The sequence below is a fragment of the Eretmochelys imbricata genome, chromosome 14 (genome assembly GCF_965152235.1).
Source record: "Eretmochelys imbricata isolate rEreImb1 chromosome 14, rEreImb1.hap1, whole genome shotgun sequence".
NCBI classification, from domain to species: Eukaryota; Metazoa; Chordata; order Testudines; family Cheloniidae; genus Eretmochelys; species Eretmochelys imbricata.
The window spans coordinates 30,729,637-30,744,078 of NC_135585.1; the positions used below are offsets into that span (position 1 = coordinate 30,729,637).

Sequence of the window (14,442 nt, forward strand, 5' to 3'; positions counted from 1 at the left end):
ATCTCATGGGCTCTGTGTTGGAGGGGTGGGGGAAGGGTGGGTTTTCAGACTCTCACTCCCCAAGACAGCCAGGAGCCCGGTGCTTAGTGCTCAGCAGAACCAGGCAGAGCTCTGGCTTGAAGTCCCAGCTCTCTCCTCTGTCCCTCAAGAAGGAAGGACCTGACACTACATTGCACTGACCTCCCCAACCAAGGACGGCCCCCTGGGGACCCAGCTGGGAAGACAGAGTAGAAAATGCATCTTCCAGTCTCTCCTTACCAGTCCCCCAAAGAGTTACAGTAAAATGGGGCTCACCTCCAAGATGAAGTGGAGCCTGTCTGTGTCTGGGGACTCTGCCAGCAGGTTCCCCAGCATGGCATCCAGGACCTCTGGGATGACTTTGTGCAGAGCCTGCAAAGCATGGGTCAGAGTTAGGGAACCTGGGCCTACACCTGCCACAGGATGGGAAGAGGGGTCTCTGGGAAGCACTGGGGAGACTCCCAAAAACATCTCCCGGCCTCTCTCCTTCACATCGCACTGCAGGCAATTTGCAAGAATTGATGACCTCTGGACCTTTGATCCATGAGCTTAGCAGGTCTCTGCAGAGGGCCTTGTAGGCAGAAGAGTATGAAACAGCCAAGTTGCTATGATGGAAGCTGGGCTGCTGGGCAAAACACGGCTTAAGAAAGCAAGAAAGAAAGAAAGAAAGAAAGAAAGAAAGAAAGAAAGAAAGAAAGAAAGAAAGAAAGAAAGAAAGAAAGAAAGAAAAATCCCCCAGGGAGGGGTAATCTCTTCCCTGCTGGAGGGAAGGATCCAACCCTGCAGCTTGTTCCATCTCCGCTACCCCACCCCTAAAGGTGGAGCTCCAGCAAATCAAGGGAGCAGGGACCAAGGACTACACGGGAAGAGGAGGAGGATGGAGGACGAGGAGGTACCTGGATGCCGGTGGCGTCCTTTTCCGTGCCCAGGGTGAAGACGGAGTGAAGGGCAGCTCGCAAGAGGTGGGTCTCTAGGGCTGGCTCCAGGGCAGGTTTCATGGTGCTGGCAAGAGGGAGGAGCTGGTATTAGACTGTGCAGTACAGGGGTGGGACTGTCGCCAACACGGACACCAAGCCACAGGGATAGAGGCACAGGCTGGCGAGAATGGAAACTGAGGCACTTAGCTAGGGAATGACAAGACCAAGGCGTCCCAGACAGACAGTGGCAGGACAGGAATAGCTCCTGTTCCCTGGAGCCTGCTGCCCCTCCTGTATCTGAGCCCAGGAGTGAGCCCCTCTCCAAGGCCCCTGTCATGGAGAGAGTGACCCTTCCCACCCCACCATCTCTGCCAGAGGCGCCACTCTTGGGAGGTGACTTCGGAGGGACAGTGACGGTGACTCCCAGCCTTGGGCCTGAGCAGCACTGGGGTGAGGGGAGCTGGCGGGGTGGGGGGTGGGGCTGTCTCGGTACCAGAGGTAGCCCACTGCAGCCAGGGAGTGAGCGAGGACAGCGCTGGGTGACGAGTCATCGGGAAGCTCCTCGATGAGCTCCTGTGAGAGGCGAAGGAGACAATGGAGCATGTGAGATTCAGGCCCGACTGACACCTCCCAGTGAGGAGATGACACAGCCAGTGCCCCACATGGCCAGCAGGATCCCCCACCACATCCCACTCCTCCGATTCCTTCCTGCCCATAAGACTTGTCCCCCTTCCCGGATTCCTGCCCAGCTCACTCCCAATCCCCTTCTCTCCTCCTCCCTGTCAAAACTGCCCCCATTCAGCCCCATCCCGACGACCGAGCTGGAACCATGTGATTCCTTCTCCCCAACTCTCAGCTGCCTTCCAGCCCCACAATTCCCCCCCTGCCCACTACTGACCAATCTCACAATTTCTCCCTTCTCTTCTCCCAAGTCTTCAGCCCCAGCAATCCTTGTCCTCTGCTGCCCCCTCCAACACCACCCAGCCCCCACCCATGAGCCCGGCCATACCCCTGCCAATCCCATGTCTCCCTCCTCCCTCCAGCTGCCGTATGGCGTGTCTCACTCACCACGATCCTCTTCACCACAGCCGCCTTGCAGCAGCGCGGCTCTAGCGTGTCCTCCCCTCTCTCCCGTGCAGCCAGACATGCGGGGTAGATGGCCTGAAGGAACAGGAGCTGCTGCCCCTCGTCCTGGACCCACCGGGCGTGGGGTATAGTGAGAGAGAACCTGTTAGCTAGGGACCTTCCTGCACCACCCAAACCAGCTCCAGGGCTCAGGCTTCAATGGGGGATTGTGGGGACACGCCTACTGTCCAAATCCCCCACCACTCCTACACAAGCAGGATCAGGAAGTGGGACAGTGCCTGTGGGGGGAGACGACCTGGGCTGTTGTGGGACAAACACCCCCATCTTGGGGGTCCCACATCATGGATGTAAAAGGGCCCCATTAGGGGTGGTGGATCAGGAGGGACAAGACCCTCGGCAGGGGGTGGGGATGCTGGGAAGGGACAGGGCAATCTTGGTTCCAGCCCAGGTGGGGAACATTTCTACCTTATCTCTGCACTGGAGCTGCTCTCGGATGAGCTTGAGAGCAGCTTCATCTTTGGCCATGTGCACCCCTTCCTCCTGCTCCGAATCCAGGGGCGTCCCTGCACCAGGGAGGGAAGGACAGGGGCGTGGTGGGCAGAGCAGGATTCCAGACCCCCCTTCCCACCTCAGGCACCCAGGGCAGATCGGGCCCCAAACCTCCCTCTCAGGGATGCCTTCAGCCCCCAACAGAAGCCCAGAGCAGAGCCCCCTTCCACTGGCCAGGACTCCAGAGCAGGTGCCTGTTCCCCCGGCCCCGGAGCAGCAAGGACCAAAGTGGCAGCAGCTCTTCACGCCCCCACCCCCAGGTCCCCGTGCGGAAGGGGCAGCTGTGTGACTGCTGCTGCTGTCCGTGGGGTTCCCGTGGCTCAGGCCAGACACCTGGGATGGGGACCCCCCCCCCCCATATCACTGGGAGAGTGTCTGGGCCCAGGGTGTTCACATCCCCGTCCTCACCCCTCCCTCAGCCCAGCCTGGCTCCTCACCTGGAACAAAGCAGTGGCCTCCATCAGCCTGGCTGCTGCCAGAGGCCCAGGTGCTGCCGCTGTCCCATGCTGAGCTGCCGGTGCTGGGACAGGGACCTTCCCCCTCCTGGCCAGCGGGGGCTGGAAGGTCCTCAGAGACCGGGCAGGGCTATGCCTCCTGATGGGAAGGAGGGCTGGGCTCCTGGGGCCGCTGCTGCCCACACAACAAGCCCCAGAGCCACCCTGCCCGGCGCCCCTCCTGGGCTGGGTCCTGTCTGCCAAACCGCAGCCTGGGCCAGCTCCACTGGGGCCTGGTCGGGGCCTCTCCCAGCTCGGCGCCTGCGCCGGGAGCCGGGGTCCTTTTCCAGAAGGCCGGGCACTTCCGCCGTCTGGCCTGGATGGGAGCTGCTTCCCCGCCAGCGGGGACGCAGGGCTTGCTCTGCCCCTTGGGAAGTCGGCAGCTGCTTCCCTCAGGCTCTGGGGCCACCTGCAGAGCCTTCCTCCTGAACATCCGCAGGAGCCTGGCCATCCTGGAACCGAGCGGGAGCAGGGGTGAGACTGGGCTCAAGGCAGCCTTTCACTCCTGGGCCTTTTCCTTCCCTCCTCCTCCCTGCTCCAACCACAGCAGCCCCCTCTGCCCCTACAGGAGTGCAGGGAGTGCCATCTACACACACGGGCAGGAGTTCATTGCATGATCTGCTCCCAACGTTCCCCCTCATAATCCCTGCTGCTGCAATATCCAGGAACTCTCATCCTTTTCGAGCAGTGGGGTCAGTCCCAAACACCACCGGTTCCTCTGGACAAGCAGCCCCCTCCTGTCGTCCCAGGCCACTCTCCCACCCGGCTAAAGAAGGAAGAGAACCCAGGAGTCTGGACTTCTCCTGGGAAACCATTCCCCACGTCAAAGTCACAAAGAGCCTAGGCACAGGAAGACCAGGGCCCTGCTCGTCCCCCATTGATTTCCAGGCTCAGCAGCTGACAGGGTCTGGCCCAGCTCCGAGACTCTCAGCCTGGGGAACAGTGTCCCACAAGGGAAGGGCTGGGAGCCCCATTGCTGGAACCTTTCCAAACACACTGGAGACGGCTCTGGAGAAGCCCCTGCCTGGCCTAAGAGTGAGGGGCTCTTGGGGGCTGTTTGCAAAGGAAATCCCCCTTTGGAGATAGTCTCTCCCCATTTCTGCCTCTCCCCAGACAGACAGGGGAAGCCACCGAGGAACCCGAATGCCACTCACTTGCTCTCAGTGATGGGATAATGGATGGCGGATGTTCAGGGTCAGCAGACGTCCCTTGCCCTCCTCCTCACTCTCCAAGCCCAAGGCAGGCTGGAGAGGATGGTGACCTCAGGAGTTACCCTGCCCAGCCAGCAGGCAGGGTGATGACACGAGGGCGATCGACTGGCTGTGAAAACAAGAGTCTGTCTTATTGCCAAGGGATGGAGAAACTCAGCCAGCAGCAGGGGGGTGCAGAACACGGCCCTAGGGCGGAGGTGACAGCGCCTCCAGGATCCTGACATCCCAGCACTTTACACACCTTCCTGGAGCCTCCCAAACCCACTGGGCTGTAGCCATGGGACCCCAACCCTACTGATGGCAAACGGACCTCAGCTACTAGCTCAGGGTCACACTGAGTGTCAGAGCCATGGATGGACCCCTTCACTAACCACTGCCGCACACTCCCTCCCACAGCTGGCAATTGCAACCAGGCCCTAATGTCTGCTCCCCCTGCCTTTGAGAGGGAGTGTCACTCCTGCTTCCATTGCTGCCTATTGATCTGTGGGACTTTGGGCAAGTTGCTCCCCCTCTCTATGGCTCTCTGGGACTCACATCCCTGAATGGGCTTTAAAAAAGACAATGGTTAAAGTTTGGCCCCAACTAGTTCTTGTTTCTCGAGACTAGCCATTTTAGCAAAGTTTAGAATTCTTGACATTCAACACCTGGAAACATCCCTTTCTCCTTCGCAGACGGCCTTAACATCCCTTATCTCACCCAGGCTCCCTGCTGCCTGGAGTTTGAGAATTGACCCTATTCCCATTGGACCTACCCAAGGTGTCACACAGCAAAGCGGTGACGGAGCCAGAAAGAGAAGACAACAGTCCTGACTCCTGTTCGAACTAACAGACAACAACCCCCCGGAGGCAGGGATAAAGGCCAGGAAATCAGGTGTGAACATTTTCATGGAAACCGTTTTCTGTCAGAGAATCCATTCAGACGAAACCACTTTCTTTCTTGAAATCATAAGAAGTAGGATGAAAATTCTTTGCAAAAATATTTGCTTGCAAAACAAGAGCATCTCCTGTTTGTCACAGTGCATTTAACTGTCTCGTCATTCACAAAGGGGAGACACTATGATCTAGCAAAAAGAAAAGGGAGTACTTGTGGCACCTTAGAGACTAACGAATTTATTTGAGCATAAGCTTTTGTGAGCTCCAGCTCACTTCATCGGATGCATCTGTAGCTCATGACAGCTGTAGCTCACGAAAGCTTATGCTCAAATAAATTGGTTAGTCTCTAAAGGTGCCACAAGTCCTCCTGTTCTTTTTGCGAGACTTTGAGGGGTGGGAGGCTAAGGGTTCTCATCAAATAGCCCAAAGAATGGCCCTGGTTAACACCGAGGGGATCACTCTAGGAGCACTATTCCAGTCTCACCCCTCTGTGTGGGCCTCCCACAACCCGCTTCCCCCCCCCCGCCCCAGTCCCCGCTCCACACACAGAGCTCCTGGTGGTGGGAGGAGAGCAGAGGAAAAGCACAAAGGAAGCAAGAAGAGAAAGGTAGGAGGGACAGAGGAAAAGAGAAAACAAAAAGGAGAAACCCCAATGGTCCCAGTAACTGGAAGGAACAAAGTCCTAGGTCGGAAATAAAATGCTGCCCCCACAATCTAGTGTTTTCCTTTCCTAAAAGTCAGCCGGCTCTTGATGGATAAGACTGAACAGGTTCCAAACATCTCCGAGGCTCTTACCTTCTATACAGGGACGTCTGTTTTCGAGCAAAACCACTAAAAGAAAAGGAGAAAACTCCGAAGAGGGTCCTCCTTGCGCTCACGAACGTGCAAGTGAATGCTCTCTCAGTCCTCCAGGAGAGACCTCGAGAAGGAGACGTGCTGAAGCAAAGCCACAGGGATCTCCGAGGTTGCCCCTGTCCTGCACCCCTGTCCTGCCTGGCTGATGTCAAGATCTCTCTGTGAGATCATCGCCTCCCCACCACCTTTGTCCAATAGGCTGAGGTCCTGCCAAAGGCCCTTGTGATGTCAATGCCAAACCCACCCCTCCCCTGCAGTGCTGATGTCCTGCCCCTGTACAGCCACACTGGATGTTTCAGCCGCTTCCCCTGGATCACCCCACGCAATGAACGTTCATTGTTCGGGGCTCAAGCCGAACACAGTAAACATCAGAGGCTTCTCCCCATGCTACGCTCAGTTTTTCATAAATGAGCAGACTTTATGGACAGAAGAGACAATTAGAGCATGTCATCTGACCCCCTGCATATCACATGCTTTCTGGAGAGCATAGTAGCTAGTTTTTGACTGCAGACGTTCCAGAAAGGTATCTCGTCTTCATTAGAAGACATCAAGAGGTGGGGAATTCCCACCACATCCCTTTCTAGTTTGTTCCTTTGGTGATTCATCCTCACCGTTGAATATGTGTGCCCTCTTTCGAATACAAATTGGTCTCTTAAGTTTCCAGCCACTGGGTCTTGTTGTGCTTTTCTTGGCTAGATTAATGAGCCCTTTAATACCCGATATTTTCTCTCCATGAAGTCACTTCAACACTTCAATGACGTCACCTCCCGATCTTTTTTATCATCTAAACAGGCTGAGCTCTTTCAATAGCTCACTGGCAGGCATTTTTCTCCAGCCCTCAAAATGTTTCATTGCTTTTTGCTGCCCCAACTCCAATATTTCAAAATTTTTTTTCAAAGGTGGATGCCAAGACTGGATGCAGGACTCCATGATCAGTCTTCCTCATAGTGTGTCACCTCCCTATGCTCCTCACTGCTCTTTTCATACATCTAATGATGGCTTTAGCCCTGTCCACCACAGTATCCCCCTGGGTGCTCATGTTGAATGGCTTGCCCAGCATGGCCCCGAAATCCTCTTCACAGTCAGTGCTTTCCTGGATACACTTCCCCCTTCTGTAGGTGTGGCCTGCATGCTTTGTTGGTAGGTATAGGACCCTTCAATTGGTTCTTTTCAAACTTGTTGTCTTTGAATGGGTCCAGCTTATCAAGGGATCCGATTGCTCTGTGTCACTGCCCTCTCCTCATCATTAATTACCACTCTGCTACTATTTTATCACCCACCAATGTTAGCAGCAGTGATTTTATACTGGGGTGCTGTTGATTGATATTTATTTTCAAGAATTAGTCCCTGAGAATCTCTTTATATCCCTAGTGCCCAGAACCTGCTCCACATAGCACAGCGAGAAAAGGCCACCCAGCCCAACTGCTCCCCTGGGGCTAAGCACAGAACAAACTTAGGAGCTTGTAAAAAGAAAAGGAGTACTTTTGGCACCTTAGAGACGAACCAATTTATTTGAGCATAAGCTTTCATGAGCTACAGCTCACTTTATGCATCCGATGAAGTGATCTGTAGCTCACGAAAGCTTATGCTCAAATAAATTGGTTAGTCTCTAAGGTGCCACAAGTACTCCTTTTCTTTTTGCGAATACAGACTAACATGGCTGCTACTCTGAAGCCTGTCATTAGGAGCTTGTGTTATCCATCGGGTCTGATCTACATGTGGGGGTCATCAGCATAGAGATACACTCTAGACTGGTACCATAGCAGGCCCCAAATGTATCTAAGTGCCCCAGCTTGCAAAACAGGAGGGAAAAAACCATAACCTTGAGTAGCTTTATTTATAGTTGTGGAAACTGAGGCACACAGAAGCAAAGAGTTTTGCTCATGGTCAAAGAGCCAGGAAGAGAAAACGGCAGATCTTCTGATAGTCAGTCCTGGGCCCTAGCCGTGTTTGTCCTGGCCTCTCTGCTTCAGCTCCAGTAACAACCCGAGTCGAGGTTTTCTTCTTCTCCCTGCCCTTTAACTTCACATCGCTGCAGAAGAAAGATTGTTTCTGACCAGCTGGTTCTAATGCATGTCGATGTCTTTCCAGAAGATGTGCTCTGGCTCAGTTCCATGTCATGGGTTTTCTGGAGGAAGCACTCGGTGCCGTTCTAAGACCTGTGTTACACAGAAGATGGACAGAATGGTCCTTTCTGACTTTCAATTATTTCTTTCGCTCGGAGGATAATGCTGGTCATTTTCTCTCATTCACTTTCCTTTGATATAATTTCAATCCAGTCCAAAGGATTTCCTCTTCCATTGTGTCTTCAGCACCTTTCCTAGCAAACAGTTACTGTTGGAGCACAGGTTTCCAGTTTCAGGCTGTCCCAGGGGGAGATGGCCATGAAAGGGGTAGTAGCTCAACTGAACCTATCCCCAGGTGAAGGGAATAAGTGCAGGGGTCACATGAGAAGGAGCATCATGGAACTAGGATCCATGCCTGGTGGGTGATATAAGGACAGCCTGTGCTCAGCCAGGAGAGAGACCCGCAATGGGAACAGGCCTGGGAGGGGCTCGGATAGTCCTTTAAAGGCAGTTTCGGTACGCAGTAGGGAATGGAACAGCCAAGCTGCTAGGGTTGGGAGCTGAGCCTCCTGGCAGTGTCGAGGAACGAAAGCACAGTATCTGCCAGGAAGGGAGTCCCCACAGAGGGACACCGTAATCTCCCAGGGAGGGAAAAGGCTCTCACTGCCTTTTCTTAACCTCATGGGGTGTTCTCCTGCTCCGCCAACCCCAGCCCTATTTCAGCATCTCCAGGTGCCTGAGGGAGCAGGAACCAGAGGCCAGCCTGCACCTGGGGCACAGATGGAGGTTGATGACCTACCTGCTCATGGTGACCATGGTGCAGGACAGCCCTCAGGACATGCGAATGCAGCTCCAGATCTGCAGAATGCACCTTTCCTTTGCTGGCAGGAGACCTTGCAGGTTGAGGAGGGGGGTGAGACAAGCACTCACATGGGCATGGAAGTTTGGGGAACAGGACAGAGGCCGGGGCTGGGCAAGGAGGGCAGGGACTTGGGAAGAAAGAGAGAAGATCAACCACTTTCTGAATGTGGGTCAGGATTATCCCCACTTTAGAGAGTGAGAAATTGACATGCCATGTGGAAGCGGGATTGCCTTTTGCCCGAGCGTCTGAAGAATCGCTACAGCTAAAATAGAAAAGCTATTAAGTGTCAGAAGAAGATGAATCATGGAATTCAGAGTTCAGGGCTGACCAGCAAAGGTTTCGTATATGTCATAAACCAGTCTGTGCTCTGCCACCTCCCTGGTCTTGGAGAAAGGGGTCCATCCCTTGGACAGGGTGTCACGGAGTCCCCGGGCGATGCTCTGGAACTGCTCCCTACGAAGCCAGTCAGGACTCTGGGGAAGTCTCCTTTCTGGGAGCAGACTGTCTGCAGGACACGCAGCTCACACAGCTTCCACCTTCCTGGGTCTGACCTCGGAGCATTCAGCATCCCCTGCCCCTCCGTGCGCTTCTCACAGCGAGTCCGCCCAGGCGTTGTCCTGGGGAAGCCAGAGGGTCCTGCATCCCAACTCCGCAGTCAGACATGACTCTCAGCCAGCCAGTAAAACAGAAGGTTTATTAGATGACAGGAACATGGTCCAAAACAGAGCTTGTAGGTGCAGAGAACAGGACCCCTCAGCTGGGTCCATTCTGGGGGTCAGTGAGCCAGACAACCACGTCTGCACTTCACTCCACTCCCCAGCAGCCCCAAACTGAAACTCCCTCCAGCCCCTCCTCCTCTGGGCTTTGTTCCTTTCCTGGGCCAGGAGGTCACCTGATTCCTTTGTTCTCCAACCCTTTAGCTCTCACCTTGGGGGGGGGGGCGGGAAGGGCCCGTCCATCAGTTGCCAGGAAACAGGGTGTTGGCCATTCTCCGTGTCCAGACCCCTGCACACACCTGCCCTCTAGGGCTCTGCAACGATCATACACCCTTATCCCGCCATCTAGATACTTAAGAACTGCATAGGGGAAACTGAGGCACCCCACACTATTCAGAGGAAACACTGAGAACAGTCCCACTTCGTCACACTGCATATTAAGCTTAGGTTTAGAATTTCTGGACCCGGGCCTCACGCCAATGCTCAGGCATCTGTGCTGCACTACGCAAACCTAAGTCAAACCAGCCTGTGCCAGGTTTCCTAGCACCCTCCCCAGCGGTAGCCGTTCTAGCCCTTTGTGATGCCCTGTGGGAAAACTTGACTGTCCATCCCGTGGCACTTTACCGGAAGCTGTTGCATCCTGCCAAGGCATCTGGCCGAGTTGTCTTTTGAGTCTACACGTGCCCGACGGCTGGAGCCAGCAACAGGGAGGAGTTAGCGTTTGAAGCACTTGTCTTGCTTGTGCTTTCACTCCTGTTTCATGCAATGGGCAGAGAGTCCATGAAGTGCTGGTGGACGTTTCGGGGGCATTTTCTGACCTGCTGAAGAAGGCATCTGTCGGGGACGGGGGGGTGAAACAGACCTGTCAGACTCAAACTGGCTGATGGTGCTCACAGCTCTCGGGAGAGCTGCTGATGCCCCCTGTGTAGACCGGCGCTTCTGGAGCAGGGCCACAAGCACAGACCAGTGGGACCCCATAGTCATGCGGATCTGGGATGATTAGAACTTGCTCATGAAGAAAGCTAGATTTCTGGAGCCTTGTGAGCAGCTTGCCCAGACCCTTCAGCACCATGACATATATGCGAAGGAAGCCATTCCTGTTCAAAAGTGGGTTTCTACACCCCAGAGTCCTACAGGTCCGTTGCTAACCAGTTTGGGGTTGGAAAGTTGACTGGACGGTAAAGTGGTGGCCGAGGTTTCTGAGGCGATCAGGTGTGTGGGTTATCCAAAGGTGGGGGCATAAACTGCAGGCTTGGAGAGAATGGGGTTTCCCCACTGCACTGGGGCCACTGATGGGACTCATGAGCCCACTGCTTGCCCTCCTCAAGGAGCAGGAGTACATACACTGCAAAGGGTACTACTCCATGGGCATGCAGGCCCTTGGGGACCACAGAGGGCAATTTATGGACGCCAACGTGGGCTGCACGGGAAAAGTTCATGATGCCAGGGTTTTCCGTCAGCCAGGTGTCTACCTTCACGGACAGGCCGAAACACTTTTCCAAATGACAATGTCATAAATGGAGTCATTGTTCCCACGGTTATTCTAGGGGATCCCATGTACCCCCTTTTGCCTGGGCTTATGAAACAGGATCCTGATCACAGAGGCCCTGGCAAAAGAAGGTTTAATTATATTCTCAGTAGGTGTAGAATGGCGGTTGAATGTGCGTTTGTCAGACTGAAATCCTCAAGCCTGAGTCTGAGTTTGGGCTTACTTTGCAGTGTAGACATTCCCTAAGACCCAGTGCATCAGACCCTAAACAGATTAATGGCTAACAAAGTAAAATAAATTATGTGAATGATTTTTGTTGACACAACCTCTTTGCTACAGCAGCAGCAACAAACAACAAAACCAATGTCAAGTAAAAAAAACAGCAGTTAGGCGTGGAGGAAATGCTAGTCATGACATATCTGACAAGTGCCAGCATCTTTCATCCTGAAGCACATGGGGTAAAATTTCCAAAAGTGCCTAGCTGACTTAGAAGCATAAATCACATTGACTTTCAATGAGACACAGATTCCCCAGTCCTTAGGGCCTTCTGAAAGGGGAACGCAGGCTCTGAGGTCACTTGGGCGCTTTTGAAAATTCTACCCATTGAGTAGTACTTGAATTCTTAGGACTCCGATTCAAATTAATACACAGGAACTAATTGAAGGCATGACAGTAGTTGAACCATTGAGGGTACGTCTACACGGCAGCTGAAGGTGAGCCTCCCAGCCTAGGCAGGCAGACTCGTCCTAGCAGGGCTTGTGCTAGCGTGCTAAAAATAGCTGGGTGAACATTGTAGGGTGGGGCCAAGCCTGGGTGACTAGCCTGAGCCTCCGCTGAGGTGGGGGATGTTCTAATGAGCTGGACGAAACCTCGTTATGGTTGAGTTAAAAAACGTATTCTAACTGATGTGTGAACACACCCTTCTAGTCACATACCTGTCAGGATGAGTTAAGCAGAAGCCCCCTCCCCCGCCTAAGATAAAGAGGTGTGTGAACCTGCCCAGGAATTTGGACTGAGTGGGCAGAAGGGCTTTGCTGAAAGAGAGAGAGAGAGAGAGAGAGAGCAAGAGGGGAAAAAAGCCAAGCAGTAGCCCAGGGCGAGCCTGGAAAAAGTGAGTGTTTGGATCTAATGAGGTGGCTAACGAGACTTGGGGCAGTAAGCAAAGAAGCTGCTCCTTTTGTTCTTGGTTTCTCATGCATTCAGAGAAGTTGGACTTTGTACATTCCTTGTCAATAAATGAGATCAAAGAAAATACCAGACTCCATCAATTTCTACTTCCAGTGGGGACATCCCCATGGCTCCAAACTTTGCCTTGCCACTCTGGTCAAAAAGGGGTAACGATACACAGTCTTTACCCGATTTGGGGATACACATTGTGTGTGGAGCGGTTTCAAACCTAATGTCCTCAGCCTCTACTCAGGGTTGTCTTGTTTTTGCAGCAGAAGAGCTGAGAGTCTCTGTCTGGGCCCTAGAGAAAAACAACCTGCTGCTTAGAGTAATAGGAATTATCATCATTACATATGATAACTCTGGCTATTCTTGTTAGCCATACAAATGTCCAGTCCCGCTTTCATGATTACAGTCTAATCACACATCGTAGGAAAAGGTATTTATTGGTTCAGAATTTGCCATCTTTTAATTTTATTGTATGTCCCTGTGATGTTTCTTGTGGGTGCCTGGGGTTGTGCGGTACCCACTGCCACCTGCCCTTAGCGTGGGGAAGCCAAGTCTGTGCCTGCCGGGGGTCAGCTCCCCAAATCCACTGGTCATGGGTGACACAAGCACTCCCTTCTAGGCCTATGCAGGCCCCACTGTTACTGTACAGGTTAGCGACAGGCTCGCTCCAACACCCGAGCCAGGTCCACCTCAGATCATGGCTCTGCTTGACACACAGCACTAAGATATGGTTACAGTCAAAAGAAGTCTGACGTTATTTACCAAACCACAGAGAGTCAAGTAGCAGCAAGTAAAAGTATTGGGAACAAATGGTTACATATAAAACAAAATCATACCCTGCGTTCTGGAGCCCAGACTTGATTAACAGGAGACTCTCACGTCTTGCAGAATATTGCTCACCCTAAAATGCTTGCAGAGCATTACAGCTAGCCTTGGCCATGACCCAGGTTTCCTGAAGCAAATACACTGTCAGTTGCCTCCCAAGTGAAGGATTTAGTGTTTTTTCTTTGCCTAGTATAGATACCATAACTCCTTAAATATTATCCGTACATACATTTTGCAGTGATTATGATGACCAGTGGGCAGCTGGCTCTTCGTAATCTCACATGTCACCCTTTGGCATTATGCAGATATCCAACCCAATGGATCGCTGTAAAAACCTATGCCCTCTGCCACTTGGCACCAAGGGGGTTCCTGGGTCACAGTCCCCTTGTTCTTGTGTTATGAGACAGGGAGAACAGAAGAACCTAATCTACCGCCTCTACACCAGTCATTATTTTATACACTTAAGTCTCCTCTGACCCATTGCTCCTCTGACCCAGATGTTAGTGATTTGAGATTCATCACTTCTTGTGGTGCATCTCCCCTCTTCTGAAGCTGGCCTGCGCCGACATCTACCAGAACAAGGTGGAGATATTTGTGGTGGTCGTGTTGGCGGTCATGGCCCCTGGCCTGCTGATCCTTGTGTCTTATGCCCACATCATCCTCAAGATGTCTTCTGCTGAGGGAAGGCGCAAAGCCTTCTCCACCTGCTCCTCACACCTCGTGGTGGTGACTGTATTCTATGGATCCGTGAGTGTTATCAATTTCTGACCCAAGTCAAGTTATGGAGGGGGCAGAGACAGGCCATTCGGCCTGGTGTACATTGTCCTCATGCCTGTGCTGAACCCCGTTATCTACAGCCTGAGGAACAAAGAGGTGCAGGCGGCCTTGAGAAGAATGTTGGGGAGAAAAAAAGTGTGCTACCGTCCAGTATCCTTGCTGATGGTACCTTGCACTGTACAGCACTGAGTTCTTTTCACAACTCCCACAATTTGGGCAAGTCATTTTGGGTGAATAGAGTTTCAAGGTGCTACCGTAATAAAACTGACACAACCTCTTGACCCTGACTGTGCCTGCCGGGGGTCAACGCCCCATCTCCACCGACCAAGGGCAACACATGCACTCCCCCTAGGCCTATGCAGGCCCCACTGTCACTCTGCAGGTTAGTGATAGACACTCTCCAACCCCCGAGCATCTCCCTGGAGCATCCAGCCCCTTGTCCACTGGACACTTGCGGTAGTCACAGATTGGCTGCTCCCAAAGGATCAGTGAAGCCCAGGTTATCAGTTCTACCTTAGAGCACCGCTCC

The 14,442-nt window shown here is 53.1% G+C and overlaps 1 pseudogene; it reads left to right on the top strand.

The window, feature by feature from the left end:
* The window catches only part of LOC144275001 (von Willebrand factor A domain-containing protein 5A-like), a 51,694-nt pseudogene extending 37,790 nt beyond the window's left edge, over positions 1 to 13,904 (top strand).
* Positions 13,905 to 14,442: the final 538 nt, after the last annotated feature.